Here is a 14,346-nt window from a genome sequence, read left to right on the forward strand (position 1 = left end):
GAGGAGAGTTGCCAGATTTAGCAAATAAAAATACAGGAAATCAAATAAAATTTGAATTCAGATAACAAGCAATAACTTTTTAGTAAAGTATATCCCATGCAATATTTGGTACATACTTATACTAAAATATTATGCACTGTTAACCTGAAATTCACATTTCCCTGGGCATCCTGTATCTTATCTGGCAACCCTACTGTTTAGCCAGTGCGACCATCCAGATGGAAGCAGGGATGGGAAGTGGGGAAGTGAACAGTGAGGTCAGGGCGGGGAGGACAGAGAAAGGAGGGGTGTGGCACAAACCCACAGACCTTGGGCAGAGACACTGACATGGGGGCACCCGCTGCGGAACCTGCCCCCACTGCTAAAATGAACACCCAGCCGTATGGAGAAGCCCATTCACAGTGGATCATTTCCTCTCCCTTCAGAGACTCTTATTCTTGTAAAAACAAAATCAACCTTAGAAACCATAGCTTGAGTTGGATCAGCATATAATTTACTATTTATTACCCTTATATTAAAGAAATTCTAGCACAAAAATGAAATGTATCAGCTTTGCACAGTGGCAGTATTGTAGCCAATGAGGTTTAGCTGAGGCGCGATTATTGCTAATTGAAAACTTTTCCCAATACCCTGCCATGACGACTTGCAATACAGTCGGCACTAGCAATTTTTGACGGTCCCTACGGGGACTGAATAATGTGGTTATTAAAAAGAAGAGGTTATTTATTCTGTCTGCTGATCGCTCAGAACCAAATAAAAAAAAAAAATGAAATGTATCAAGTGCCTACTTTTTCCAGACCCTTTCATTCAATCTTTCAAATATGTATTCTTTTTTATTTTTTATATTGTATAATAAACATTTTTTTTTGTTTTTGAGACAGAGTCTCACTCTGTTGCCCAGGCTAGAGTGCCATGGCGTCAGCCTAGCTCACAGCAACCTCAAACTCCTGCGCTCAAGGGATCCTTCTGCCTCAGCCTCCCGAGTAACTGGGACTACAGGCATGTGCCACCATGCCTGGCTAATTTCAAATATGTATTGAGAATATATCTTGTCTCAACTACAGTAATAGTGGTGAAGGATACAAATTGAGGCTAAAACAGGACCCTACCTTCAAGAATCTCATTGTCTAGCACAATGGTCTCCAACTGTATTTTATTATTTGTCCCATAAGTAAAAAAAAAAAATTGAGCATATACCCCCTTTATGTAAATTTATTTATTTATTAATCATATAATCTATCATAAATAATAGTGATTTATTATATATACACACATCTATATAAGATGTGCTTATATTTATATAAGAATACTTATACACATCATACAGACATAAATAAAATATATTGAAAAAGAAGAGATACACAACATAAATAGAATTTATAAAATCCAGCCCCCCCACCCCACCAATGAATCCTCTTGCATACCCCCTGGAACACTCAAGCCCCAGTTTGGAAGCCATAGGACTGGCAGATAAGAAAGACCTGGCAGCAAATAATTTGAGTACAGACAAGTGCTGCCCACAGGATGTTGAAAGAGCACAGAGAGGGAGTGAGGAGCCCTACTGGGGAGGAGAAGGAAGGCTACACAGAGGTGGTGAGCTCTGGGTGAGGCTCAAAGAATGAGCAAGACTCTTGCAAGACTTGGGGACAGAGGATGCTTTTTAGGCAAAGAAAACAGCCTTTTCTCCCATCCAAGTACTAACCAGGCCCGACCCCGCTTAGCTTCCGAGATCAGACGAGATTGGACGCGTTCAGGGTGGTATGGCCGTAGACAAAAAAACCGCCTTTTCTAAAGCATGTTAGTATGAAAGAAGATAACATACTCAGACAGCCAGCAGCAAATTAGTGTGGTTTAAGCATAGAGTATAGTTGGTAAAAGAAGAGTTAAATACAGTTAAAAGAGTAGGTTCCAGTTTATGTGGTACAGATGAAATCCAGGAAACAACATAAATGTGAACCCTGAAATGATTTGCTCACATTTACATATTAGAAAGATCACTCTGCTGAAGACAAGAAAATTCTAAATGAAGTCTTAGAAAATCAAATTAAAGCAGTATATTACATTATAGATTATTATATCGAAATAGCATTTATCCTATGATTACCCAGCTGTTTAATTTTATGCACAGGAATAATATGCTAATTATTATGGCTAATTATTGTTAGCCTAGAACGTTTTAAAAATTAAATGAGTTAATATAAATAAAGTACTTAGAATAGTGTCTGGCATGTAGTAATTTTTTTATATTGATTCTTTTTTATTGTGGTAAAATATGCATAACATCAAATTTGCCATTTTAGCCACTTTCAAGTGTACGATTCAGTAGCATTAAGTACATTCCCATTGTGTGACCTTCACCGCCATCCATCTCCAGAATGTTTTTATCATCTCTAACAGAAACTCTCTATCCATCAAACAGTAACTGCCTGTGTCCCCTCCCCTCAGCCCTCGAAACCTCTATTTTACTTTCTGTCTCTATGAACTTGCCTACTGTAGGTATCTCATACAAGTGATATAACCACGGGACCAGCCCAGACTGGGCCTACTCTGTTGATACAAAATGTCGAGTTACTTTGTAGGTAAAGCAGAGCCAAAAGCTGCAAGTCATGTAGCCCAGACGTGTGCAATAGAAAAAGCTTTGACCTCTAATAACATCCGGGACAGATGATTCTTCTGCTCAGAACCAAGAAGACCAGCAAGTGACCGAAACCTGGACACTGGAACTCTTTCAGAAGCAAGGGGACTGTTGGCCCAGAAGAACCAAGGCTGAAATCGAGCTCCACATACCTTACTGTAAATGGTCAAATTTAAAGCCGTCCAATCAGACCCTGCCAAGCCCTCCTAAATCCTTTCCCTTGCCCTCTGATCCCATAAACTTGCCCCAGACCCTAAATCAAAAAGACAGATTTGAGCCTGCCTCCTGTCTCCTAGCTAAGCCGTGCTGCAGCAAAGCCTTTCTTTTCTCAACAGCCAGTGCCACAGTATTGGCTTCTGTGCACATCGGACGGTGAGCCCATTTGCTTGATAATAGTGGAATCATCCAATATTTGTCCTTGTGACTGGCTATTTCACTTAGCATAATCTTTTTGAGGTTCATCCCTGGATAGCATCTATCAGAATTTCATTCCTTTTTAAGGCTGAGTAATATTCCATTATGTGTAGATATTACATTTTTTGATGTGATAGCCATTCATCTGTTGAGGGACACTTGCATTGTTCTTTTAAAATTTTTAATTTTTTTTTTTTTTTTTTGAGACAGGGTCTCATTCTTGCGCACGCTAGCTCTTATCTTTTGGCTATTGTGACTAGTGCTTCTTAGGAACATGGATTTATAAATATCTCTTTGGGTCCCCGCTTTCAATTACTTTGGGCATATACTCAGATTGCTGGATCATGTGCTAATTCTGTGTTTAATTTTTTGAGGAACCAAAAAATACTGTTTTCCACAGTGGCTGCACCATTTTACCTTCCTATCAGCAATGCACAAGTGTTCCAATTTTTCACATCCTCACCAACACTTGTTATTTTCTGTTTGTTTGTTTGTTGTTGTTGTTTTGATATACAATAGTCATCTAATGGATGCAAAGTGGTATCTGTTTTGGTTTTGATTGGCATTTCCCTGGTGATCCTACCTAACTATAATTAAATAGCAATTGAAAAGAGTAACATCAGCCTCTGGAAAAGAGAATTAAGAGAGGGGGCTTTAAGAAATGCCAGTTATCTACCTGCATTTCTACTACAATTTGCATTACATTCTTAAGCTACATTTTTTGCCCAGGATGAAGTAAATGTTACAGTTTTACAGAGCCTGTCAAATTCAAATTAAGAAAAAAGAGGGAGGATCACAGGTATGATGAAGCCAGAATTTGAACCCAGACTGACTGATCTAGAAACTGCCTGCTTAGCTGCCTAAGCAAACAAGAAGAAACAAAGAGAAAATATAAACTGTCCTTGATCTGCTTATCTGAAGTTTAAAGTCTGTGTTAAAGAGTAAATAGCGGTCAGTTTCGAGTCCTGAGGGCCAGGCAGAGTTGGGTACAGACACAGTGGGTGATCAGGAGCCACCAAGGTTCTTGGTAAGAAACAGATACGATGAAAACAATGTGGGAGGAAGCAATCCCACCTGCCCCAGTGTAGTCCTAAGAGATGAAAGAGTCTAGGGCTGGAGTCAGACAGATTTTTGTTCTAATCTCAGCACTGACATCAACTGCAACCCTAAGCAATTCACTTAACTTCTCTAAGCCTTAGTTTCCTCATCTGCAAAATGACCATAATACTTGCTTCATAATCTACATGAGGATTAAATGAGATAATATATAGAACTGCTTAGCATCATACTCAGTACATTGTAAGCATGCCCTCATCCATCTGTTCACTCATTCACAAATATCTATTGAGCACCTATTGTGTGCCAAGCCCTGTGCTAGGCACTGGTATAACATCTAAACAACACAGACACGGTCTCATCAAGGAGCTTAGTCTGGAAGGGGGAGTCAGACAGTAAACCTGTGTAAGTATAAGCTTGTTACAAGTTGAAGATCTATGGAGGGAAAGAAGAGGGTGCAATGAGAGTGGACGAGAGGGAACTTATTGGGGGCCAGGGTGGGTGAAGAGGCTTTGGGCAACTGCTCTCTGAGGCAGCTCCGCCTGGGAGGAGCAGGAGGCAGCAGAGTGCTTGGGGGGCAGGGGGGAGCCCAGGAGAGAGGTCAAAGGGCCAGAGGCCAGCCTGCCAAATACTGCCACTGAGACAGAGACTGGAAAGTGGATGTGGCCACACAGACATGAAAGAGGACCTGGACAAGAGCAGTTTCAGGGCGTCGCGGACAAAAACGGGTGTTACTATCATTGTAAGTAGAGGGGATACTTCAGAGTAGGTGTAGACGCTCCACAAAGCCAGCAGGAGCAAGGGGACTGCCCCTCACAGAGGACAGCAGGCTCCGTGAGCTGCACCTCAGACCCAACCAAGAAATATTTGCATCAGCTCAGCCCTGTGCACTCGCCCCACCCTCCACCCGGGACTGCCCAGCAGTCAGTGTCTGCACAGACAGAAAAGTCTTCACTAGTGTGGACGCATCGGTCACATGGTCGGGGAAGCAAGCGTCTGCGTCCCGAGTCTCACACAGAGGTCTCCTTCGGCGGCAGGTGCCCTCCTCCCGGGGCCCTCCCCAAGGCCCTGTCTGGGCGAAGTCCCACTCATTCTCCGTTAATTCTGAGTCCCTGTTTGGAACCACGCCTTGTTCAATCTCTGGAAACGATTTCCACAAAGTCATTTCCCTGTTCCTCAGTCCTGGGAGTGTGAAGACATGTCGCAATGTTAACACCTTAGAGACCCAGGCTGTGCACCCATGAGCAAAGCTCCTGTGTCTGCCGTTGCAGCAGGGTGTGTCTAAAGAGAGCCAGTGACTCCAGAAACAGCCCTTCTCTCCCTTGGGGAGCGGCGCGTCAGCCTGGCCTGAGCACCTCGATGTTTGTGGTGGAGGAAATGGGCTGACAGGAGGCAGAGCCCAGGAGAGGGGGAGGGAGGCCAGAGGCCCCTGGAGACTGGGACTTATCTGAGATCCCCCCCAGGCGATTAGCTTTGGGCCAACACTGTCCATGTGGATGTCATCTCAGCGCCAGACTCTCCTCTGCAGGTCGGCTGCAATAATGAATGAGCTGACACCTTGAGCCGGGGTGACAGCCCTCCAGGAGGAAGTGGGGGAGGCAGGCACCTTGTCAGAGAACTACTGGTGCCAAGGAGCGCTGACAACCACCTTTCCCCAGAGAAGGGCTCCAGCCCTGGAAGAGGGAGCTGGGGAGAGGCTGGGAAACCCGAGGCCTGTCACAAATTCTGAGTTGGAAATGCTCGCGGCCCCCAGCCCTTCCCCTCCATACACTGGCCCTATTGTCCACGAGCACCGTGGCAGTTACTGTAAAGTGGCTAAAATTTGGCACATCCTCCAAGGCCTTTCCTGGTCAGATCAGGTGACCGTTTCCCTGAGACGTTTAGAGAAAGAAAGGATTAGCTGGCACCGTCCTCCCCCTTGGAGGCAGGTGAGCGTAAATCCATTTAACTGACCTGCGCTGCCAGTTTACAAATAAAACATAAGCCATAAATGCTGCCTTTGTTCAACCGAGGCAGCCTTCCTGGCGGTGAGGTGAGATCAGCAATTTGTCCTTTGTCAGAGGATTAGCAGAGGCTCCTTGTTTTAGTGTTTATTTATCAATTTGCATCTTCTAGCAGTTTCGACCCAGCTCGGAGGCCCCAATTCCCCCAAGTCCCTGCTGCTCATTTTACCTCCTCTGCCAAGGACGTAGCAAAGCAGGGTCCAAGCACACCCAACATGAAACACATGCAAATCCTCCCAGCTTTTATTCTGTTCCGGTTCAAGCTCCTCGGCTGTCTCCTGGCTGCAGAACAGAAATTATAGCCCTAGCAGAGCAGAGAAAAGATGGTTCACCCAGACAAAGGGACCCGTTCTCACCTGTAAACATGCCATTTCTAACAAAACTCTGCACCCATTCGATATTTGTGGAATAAATAGAGTCCTAGTTTTGATGCCAATCTGTCCTCGGGTGGTTGGACAGGTCGCACCACGCCTGGGGGTTTCCTGTAGATGTCAGCATGGTTATGGCTGGTCTGAGAGGGGTGGAGATGTCCTCACAAAGCTGACAATATGCTGGACAGAGTTCTCTAGAGGAGTGGAGCCCTGGTTATCAAAAGAAGATTATGTATTAAGCACCTTGTACATGATTCTCTGCAGGGAGAACTCTAATACTCCATCCCAATACCTTCTCACCTGGGATGTTTTAGCTTAAGGCCTTAGCTTACTCCTTTGCTTTAAAAAATAAAATGAGGCCGGGCGAGGTGGCTCACACCTATAATCTTAGCACTCTGGGAGGCTGAGGCAGGAGGATTGTTTGAGCTCGGGAGTTAGAGACCAGCCTGAGCAAGAGTGAGACCCCATCTCTACTAAAAATAGAAAGAAATTAGCTGAACAACTAAAAATATATAGAAAAAATTAGCCGGGCATGGTGGCACATGCCTGTAGTCCCAGCTACTCGGGAGGCTGAGGCAGGAGGATCACTTGAGCCCAGGAGTTTGAGGTTGCTGTGAGCGAGGCTGACACCACAGCACTCTAGCCCAGGCAACAGAGTGAGACTGTCTCAAAAAAATAAAATGAAATAATGTTTTTAAAATCTCTGCTCTTCAGTGTATGCTTGTCAGTGGTTACACATGTCCCGCTCTGGTGGGGGACGTTGGTCTTGGGGAGGCTGTGCGTGTGCAGGGTTGGGGGTGGACGGGAACTCTGTGCCTTCCTCCCAATTTAGCTGTGAACCTAAAACTGCTCTAAAATATAAAGTCTGTCTTTAAGAAAAGCTTTTCTATTTTTTTTCAAAGCTACAAAATTAGTTTTTCTAATGGAAGCTTATTCGAAGCCAAATTGTGTGAAATACAATAAGCAAACTGTTCTCTCCATTGCCCCACGCCCACCCCGGGGCATCTCAGAGGAGGGCTCCAGTTCTGCAGGACACAGTTGGAAACTTCTGGACTAAAGGGGATCTACATGCATTCCTCCAGCTCGAGCTCCAAGCTGGGCTATTCCCTCACCTGTCCATTTTCCCTATGTGCCACACATCCCACCAGATATCGGATCCTGGTCTTCCTTTCTAACGCCTTCCTTGCATTGTCTAAGCATTGCCAGACTTCTGGAAAGACTTTCCAAACTTTCACCATGTCACCACCCCATGCTTTGGTAAGACATGCAAAGTCCTTCACAACTGGGCCTCGATTTAATATTTCAGTTTTACTCCTCTGCTACCCCTGGACAAAACTTTCACCTCCCGCTCATCTTAACCACTGGCCATCTTTAAGCGTGACTTGTAAAGACCTACCTCCCTGTCGTTGTTGACACCAAGAATGCCACTCGTCCACTTGCAGCCAACTCCAGATCACTTCAGCCTTTAAAGTTCAAACCAGAGTCTCATGACATCTTCCACAACCACCATGTGTGCTGTTGATGGCTCACGGGACGCTGTGTGTGTGTGTTCCGAATTGGCATTGTGAGCTCATCCTCTGTGGGCTTTATCTATATGGCTCCTGTGCAGCCTGGACTGACAGGATACCCCTCCAGCTGTTTTGCATTTGCTTCTACCAGGTACTCCAGGGGTCATGTCATCAACACACTATTTTTGCATTAATGAGTTGACTTTGTGGGCTCCTGGACCACATGGGTGGCATCAGTTTAAACCCCAAACCCGTGTGAGGGATTCATTGTTATGGATTTTCATAAAACACATCTTCTTCCACCCAGATCCTAGGTCAAGTTCCCTTGTTGTCTTACTTTGCTAAGGGATTAATCTCCCCTCCTCAATTCCATCCTTTCACTGAGAATGTGCCAGATTTACACAGGTCTCAGAACTCTCCATCCCTTGGGCATTACAACCCCCTTCCAGGTTAGGAGACCACCAACATCAGCTTAAAAGTTTACCACTTTGTTCTTAAGTGTCCTCTTCTTCTTTGGGACTTTGGGTATTTCCTTTACATTTTTATGAGCTCAGTTATACAATTTAAAATATTTCTGGGCCAGGCATGGTGGCTCACGCCTGTAAATCCTAGCACTCTGGGAGGCTGAGACAGGAGGATTGCTTGAGCCCAGGAGTTTGAGGTTGCTGTGAGCTAGGCTGACGCCACGGCACTCTAGTCCAGGCAACAGAGTGAGACTCTGTCTCAAAAAAAAAAAAAAAAGATAAAATATTTCTGTTATATCTTATCCAGAATTGTCAAGTGGTGAAAGAGGGGGAGAGTTTGGGCTATTAAGTTTGCAATATTTGGGTGACTGTTTTTTCAACTAGAGTATAAGTTCTCATGTATATTTCTTTGCATTATACACATAACACCTTAAACTGCCAAACACGTATCAAATGATTAACACACATTTGACAAATGAATGACGTGTGTTCTATCTCTTTTATGCAAGGATGGCACTGCTTTAGTCAGATGGCTCAATCTTGACTCTGCTACTAACTTGCTATGTGAACTTGGGCAAATTTTATTTCTCTGAACCTCAGTTTCCTCATATGCAAAATGGGGGAAATCCCCATCTTACATGGTAGCTACAAAGATCAACAAGTATTTAATTCATCTAGCATAGGGGTTGGCCATCACTGGATTATCATGATGCGGGTCTGAATGTTTCTTACTTGGTGATAATGGCTAAGTCTGATAAATAAAAAATCCTTCTGCTATTTATTGTAAAAGTCTTGCTGAGATTTGTGGCTGTGGACGGAAACCAGAGAAGCAAACACTTCTTGAATGCCTACTTCAAGCTTTCACATGTACTTTTTAATTCCCTCCAAGCCTGATAAATCGAGTGTTATTCTTTCTTTTCAGAGAACTTCGGAGAAGTTAAATGACTTTCTAGGCTTGCCTAATAAGTGCAGAAAGAAACATTTAATCCTAGATCTATCTAACCTATGCCAGATACCACAAGCTAATTAGATTATAGATGTGGGCATCAGATATGGCTGCAACCTTGAAATCGAGACAACTTGATCAACTGGTCACAGAAGCAATTTGGAAATAAAGACAAAAGTGTAACCACCAAGCCTCTCCTGCCATCCAAAGTTTCTCCCAACCCGGGGTAGCTCAGCCTTCACAAATGCCCAACCCCCTCAGGAATCCAGCCATTCCAAAGACCTCAAAAGCTGTGATCGACATGGTTGCCTCAGCTTTCATTCACTCCAAGATGTTGGCAAGGTATTTTTGCCAACCATAATGGGGGAAAAGAGGTCATGGAAGAAGAGAAGAAAACGGGATCTCTGAATTTCTCTCCAAATCCAGATTAAAAAGAAAATTAGGCCGGGCGCGGTGGCTCACGCCTGTAATCCTGGCACTCTGGGAGGCCGAGGCGGGTGGATCGCTCGAGGTCAGGAGTTCGAGACCAGCCTGAGCAAGAGCGAGACCCCCGTCTCTACTAAAAATAGAAAGACATTATACGGACAACTAAAAATCTATATAGAAAAAATTAGCCGGGCATAGTGGCGCATGCCTGTAGTCCCAGCTACTCGGGAGGCTGAGGCAGTAGGATCGCTTAAGCCGAGGAGTCTGAGGTTGCTGTGAGCTAAGCTGACGCCACGGCACTTACTCTAGCCTGGGCAACAAAGTGAGACTCTGTCTCAACAAAAAAAAAAAAAAGAAAGTTAGCTATAAGAACTGTACTTATATACCATATGTACCATATTTGTTGATTAGCCACTTTGATATGAGAAGCTGTATTGGCAAACTGGTGAGGAGCAAGGCTTCAGATGCAGGCGGCCCTGGGTTTGAACCCTGGTTCTACCACTTATTAGTGGAATGATTTAAGTGAGTTCCTAAGCCTTAGTGTCCTTACCTATAAGTGGGTATAAGGATACTCACCTCAAAATAACTATGTGAGGTACTCTTACTATTGCCCGACACTTAGTAAACATGCAAAAAATGGTAGCTATACCACCACCAATAATAATAATAGATGACATATGAAGTTTTAAGAACTTTACATCCATTGACTCACATCTAATTCATGATAACTTTATAAAATAGAGACTATTATCCCTGTTTTACAGATGAGAAACAGAGGCGCAGAGAGGTCAGGCAACTTGCCCAAGGTCACACAACTACTAAGCAGCAGCAAAGGAACGTGGCCCCAGATAGTCTTCCTGCAGAGTGCACACTATGCTGCACTGCTTCTCAGTTCTCCTGTGGCCATAATCATTATCACTGTCAATACCACTAATGGTACCAAACTGCGGGAGGCAGAGGCAGATACAGGTAGGCAAGAAAATACACCATTAGTGGGAGTGAACATCTAGAAACACGCCGCCAAGCCTCACAAAGAGGTTAGAGCCCCTAAGGCTGAAAGATACCTACTTGCCCACAATTAGATCTATGCTCTAAAAAAGGTGAAACAGGCTCCAAGCCCCAGGCAGACTGCAGAACAGTCCCAAGCATTGTGAGCAAATGTACACTCGAGGTATTATATTGGGCACCATGGGAGGTCGCCAAAGAAATAGAACTAGGAGCTTAAACCTTTTAGAGGAAATATGCCATGAACCATGAAAACTTAGTGCTTGGAGAAACCTTGGCAAAGATGGGATGAAGGTAGCCTTGAGAGCCCGGGACAATAGGGGAGCAAGGAGAGTGTTCAGGTGGGCACTTGGGGGATTCCTTTCAAGCTGCCATCTCACTGGCTTAGTTGAAAAAACTTTGGATCACATTGTGGCCCACGAAGGCAGCAGTTGCAGAATTACCTGTGACCTGTCCTGGGTCAGTTTAATCAGCTGATAAGAAACCCACCAAATTTCTCTCTTCCTTAAGAACATCAATGGGAAACACTGGGGTGAAAGGTTGGCTTGGAAATAGTGAGGGTTCTGGCCTTGGAATTTTTTGACAAGATGGATTCAGGAAAAATAAATTAATGTGTGCAGCGGGGTCAGTGTGGAATTGAGCAAGAATGCTGGCCTTCGCTGCAGGAAGAGAAAGTGCTCTCGGGAGGCTCCGACCAGGTCTTGGGGCTCCAGGAAATGCTGCGTTTTGGCCTCTGCCCCACCCCTCCCCCTCTGCCACGTCATTAAAGCAGAGGGTTGGGAAGGGGACCTCTCTGCTTTCTCTTCTCTGCTGCTGGGGACAGTGGGCACTTTTGTTTACTCACACAGAGAAATCTTGGTCCTATTTTAATGTAGAAAGAATTAAGATTGGAAATATTTCGTTCCAATAGAACTGAATCCAGATGCTCCTGGGATTCAGCTTGGAGAAAATGGATGAACATTCTACTTGATTAAAGCAAGAAAATTAAAACCAAAAATAATCATAATTTAGAATTCAAGAACAAGTCCCCTTCTCTTTTCATCGTAATCAAGAAAGAGGCTGGGAAATTGGGGAAATGCTAATGTTTTATCAATACAGTTCATTAAACTGTAATTATAATTTCATTCATTTCTTACTGTGTTCCTGACACCCAGTATATTCAAACCTGTTGCCAGAAAACAGGAAGTCAAGGAAGAAGCATATCAGCTGCCTGCTCTGGAATCAAGATATCCTCGGAGCCATCACTAGGCCTATGGCTTCTGGGGGCTGTATTCAGGGTGGTCACGTTTCCTGAAGCAAAAATCAGAAACCATAGCCTGACAGTGGGACAGAAGAGAAAATGCGTCATTTTCCTATCAGTGAGGGCTCTTCCCTGGAATCTGCAGTAGCGACCAGAAATAGCAGGGTAGAGAAAGGCAGCCCAGCAATCGCAATGAAGGATGTTCTAAGCTAAGGGCCCAGAGAAGCTAACTCATTGCCCTTGGAGGATCTATTTGTATGTGAAAGCCAGTGTAATCCCTAGAATGCATCTGAGTTACTAACTTCATGGAATTTTTTTAAATGACCAATTAATTTACAATTCATATTTAATAAATGAACCATCAAATGACTCAAGAGGCTCCTGAACTTGAAGGAGGCAGGAGTCAGTGGATAAAAAGTTGGATAGGAATATGTGGCTCCATGTGACTCTCTCAGCTGGCAAAATGTGCTGTCCCCCAGGGAAGGAGAGGATTAGAAGCCACAGCATACCCACAACCAAAGATGTCCCCAACTCTACGGCGCAGCTCCAGGCAGAATGACAGCCAGAGGCACTACAAGAAGCTGAAACTCCACAGGTATATCTCATTGGTTCTTATACCGAAACAAGGATTTATTTTGCATTGAGATAGAATTTACATACACTAAAATTTACCCTTTCCAGTGTGCAAGTCTGTGCCTTTTGACAAATGGACATAGTCATGTAACCATTCCCACAACTGAAATATAGAGCAGTTCCATCAACCCCAAATATTTCCCCAGGCTTTGTAATCAACGACTCCTCTGTCCCCACCCAGCCCCTGGCAACCACTGATCTGTTTTCTGTTTCTATAGTTTTACCTCTTTCAGAAAGTCATAAAAATGGAATCATATGGTACATGGCTTTTAAAGCCTGGTGTTTTCCACTTAGCATAATGCACTTGAGATTCATCCATGTTATTCTGGGGATCAGAAGTTCACTTCTTTTTATTGCTGAGTAGCATTTCGTGTCATGGATGTACCATAGTTTGTATGACCATTAACCAGTTGAAGAACATTTGGGTTGTTTCTGATTTGGGGTATGCTGTAGTTTGAATATTTGATCCTCCAAGCCTCATGTTGAAATTTGATGCCCAGTGTTGGCGGTGGGGCCTGATTGGACATATTTGTGTCATGGGGGTGGATTCCTAATGAATGGGTTGGCATCATCTTGGCAGTAATGAGTGAGTTTCCATGAGAGCTGATTATTTATTAATAAAAATGCCAGGCACCCCCTCCTCTCTCTCTTACTGCTTCTCCCACCACCTGACACACCTGCTGCCCCTTTGCCTTGCCCCATGAGTAAAAGCTTGCTGAGGCCCTCACCAGATGCAGATGCTGGTGCCATGCTTCCTGTACAGCCTACAGAACCAAGAGCCAAATAAACCTCTTTTCTTTATAAATTCCTCAGCCTCTGATACTCCTTTATAGCAACACAAATGGGCTAAGACAGGGCAGTCCTGAATCAAGCTGTTTAAACATTTGCATAAATGTTTCTGTGTGAACATAAGTTTTTACTTCACTTGGGTAAATATCTAGAGGTGTGATTATATAGTGGTATGGTAAATATAAGTTTCACTTTGTAAGAAACCTTAGAATTGTTTTCCAAAGGACTGAGCTATTTTGCATTCCCCTCAGCTATGTAGAAAGGCAATGTTCAGCTGATTTTCATCCTCACCGACAATTGGTACTACAATGATTTTTGGTTTTGTTTTGTTTTCTAATTTTAGCCATTCTAAGTAAGCATGTAGTCATATCTCCCTGTGGCTTCAATTGGCATTTCCCTAATGTCTAATGATGACGAACATCTTTTCATTTGTCCATTTGCCAGTCATATGTCTTCTTTGGTAAAGTGTCTTTTCAAATCTTTTGCCCATTTGTTAATTCCTTTGTTTGTTTTCTTATCATTGAGTTTTGAGACTCTTACATATTCTGGATAATTCTTTATCAGTTCTTTATAATAGATCTTATTAGAGATCTTATAATAGATCTTATAATATATCAATTCTTTATAAAGATATATCTTTATCTTTATCAGTTCTTTATCAGACATGTGATTTGCAAGTATTTTTCCCAATTCATGGCTTGTCTTTTTATTCTCTTAGCTGTGTTAAACAAGGATCTTTTTACTTCAAACTATACTAAGTTATGATATGGGATGAACAATAGCATCATACAAGGGTGTGTGGTTTGAGTTTGCTCTACTAAATTTATGACAGAGACCAGAAGAGTTGGTCAATGCA

At 43.5% G+C, this 14,346-nt stretch overlaps 1 non-coding gene across 1 annotated transcript; it reads left to right on the forward strand.

Annotated features, from left to right (window-relative positions):
• Positions 1-548: 548 nt before the first annotated feature.
• LOC138383576 (U4 spliceosomal RNA) lies at positions 549-689 on the forward strand. Its single transcript, XR_011233632.1, has one exon. It is a non-coding gene; the product is annotated as a U4 spliceosomal RNA (small nuclear RNA).
• The last annotated feature ends 13,657 nt before the right edge of the window (positions 690-14,346 follow it).

This window comes from Eulemur rufifrons, chromosome 5 (assembly GCF_041146395.1).
Source record: "Eulemur rufifrons isolate Redbay chromosome 5, OSU_ERuf_1, whole genome shotgun sequence".
In the NCBI taxonomy this organism is placed as follows: domain Eukaryota; kingdom Metazoa; phylum Chordata; class Mammalia; order Primates; family Lemuridae; genus Eulemur; species Eulemur rufifrons.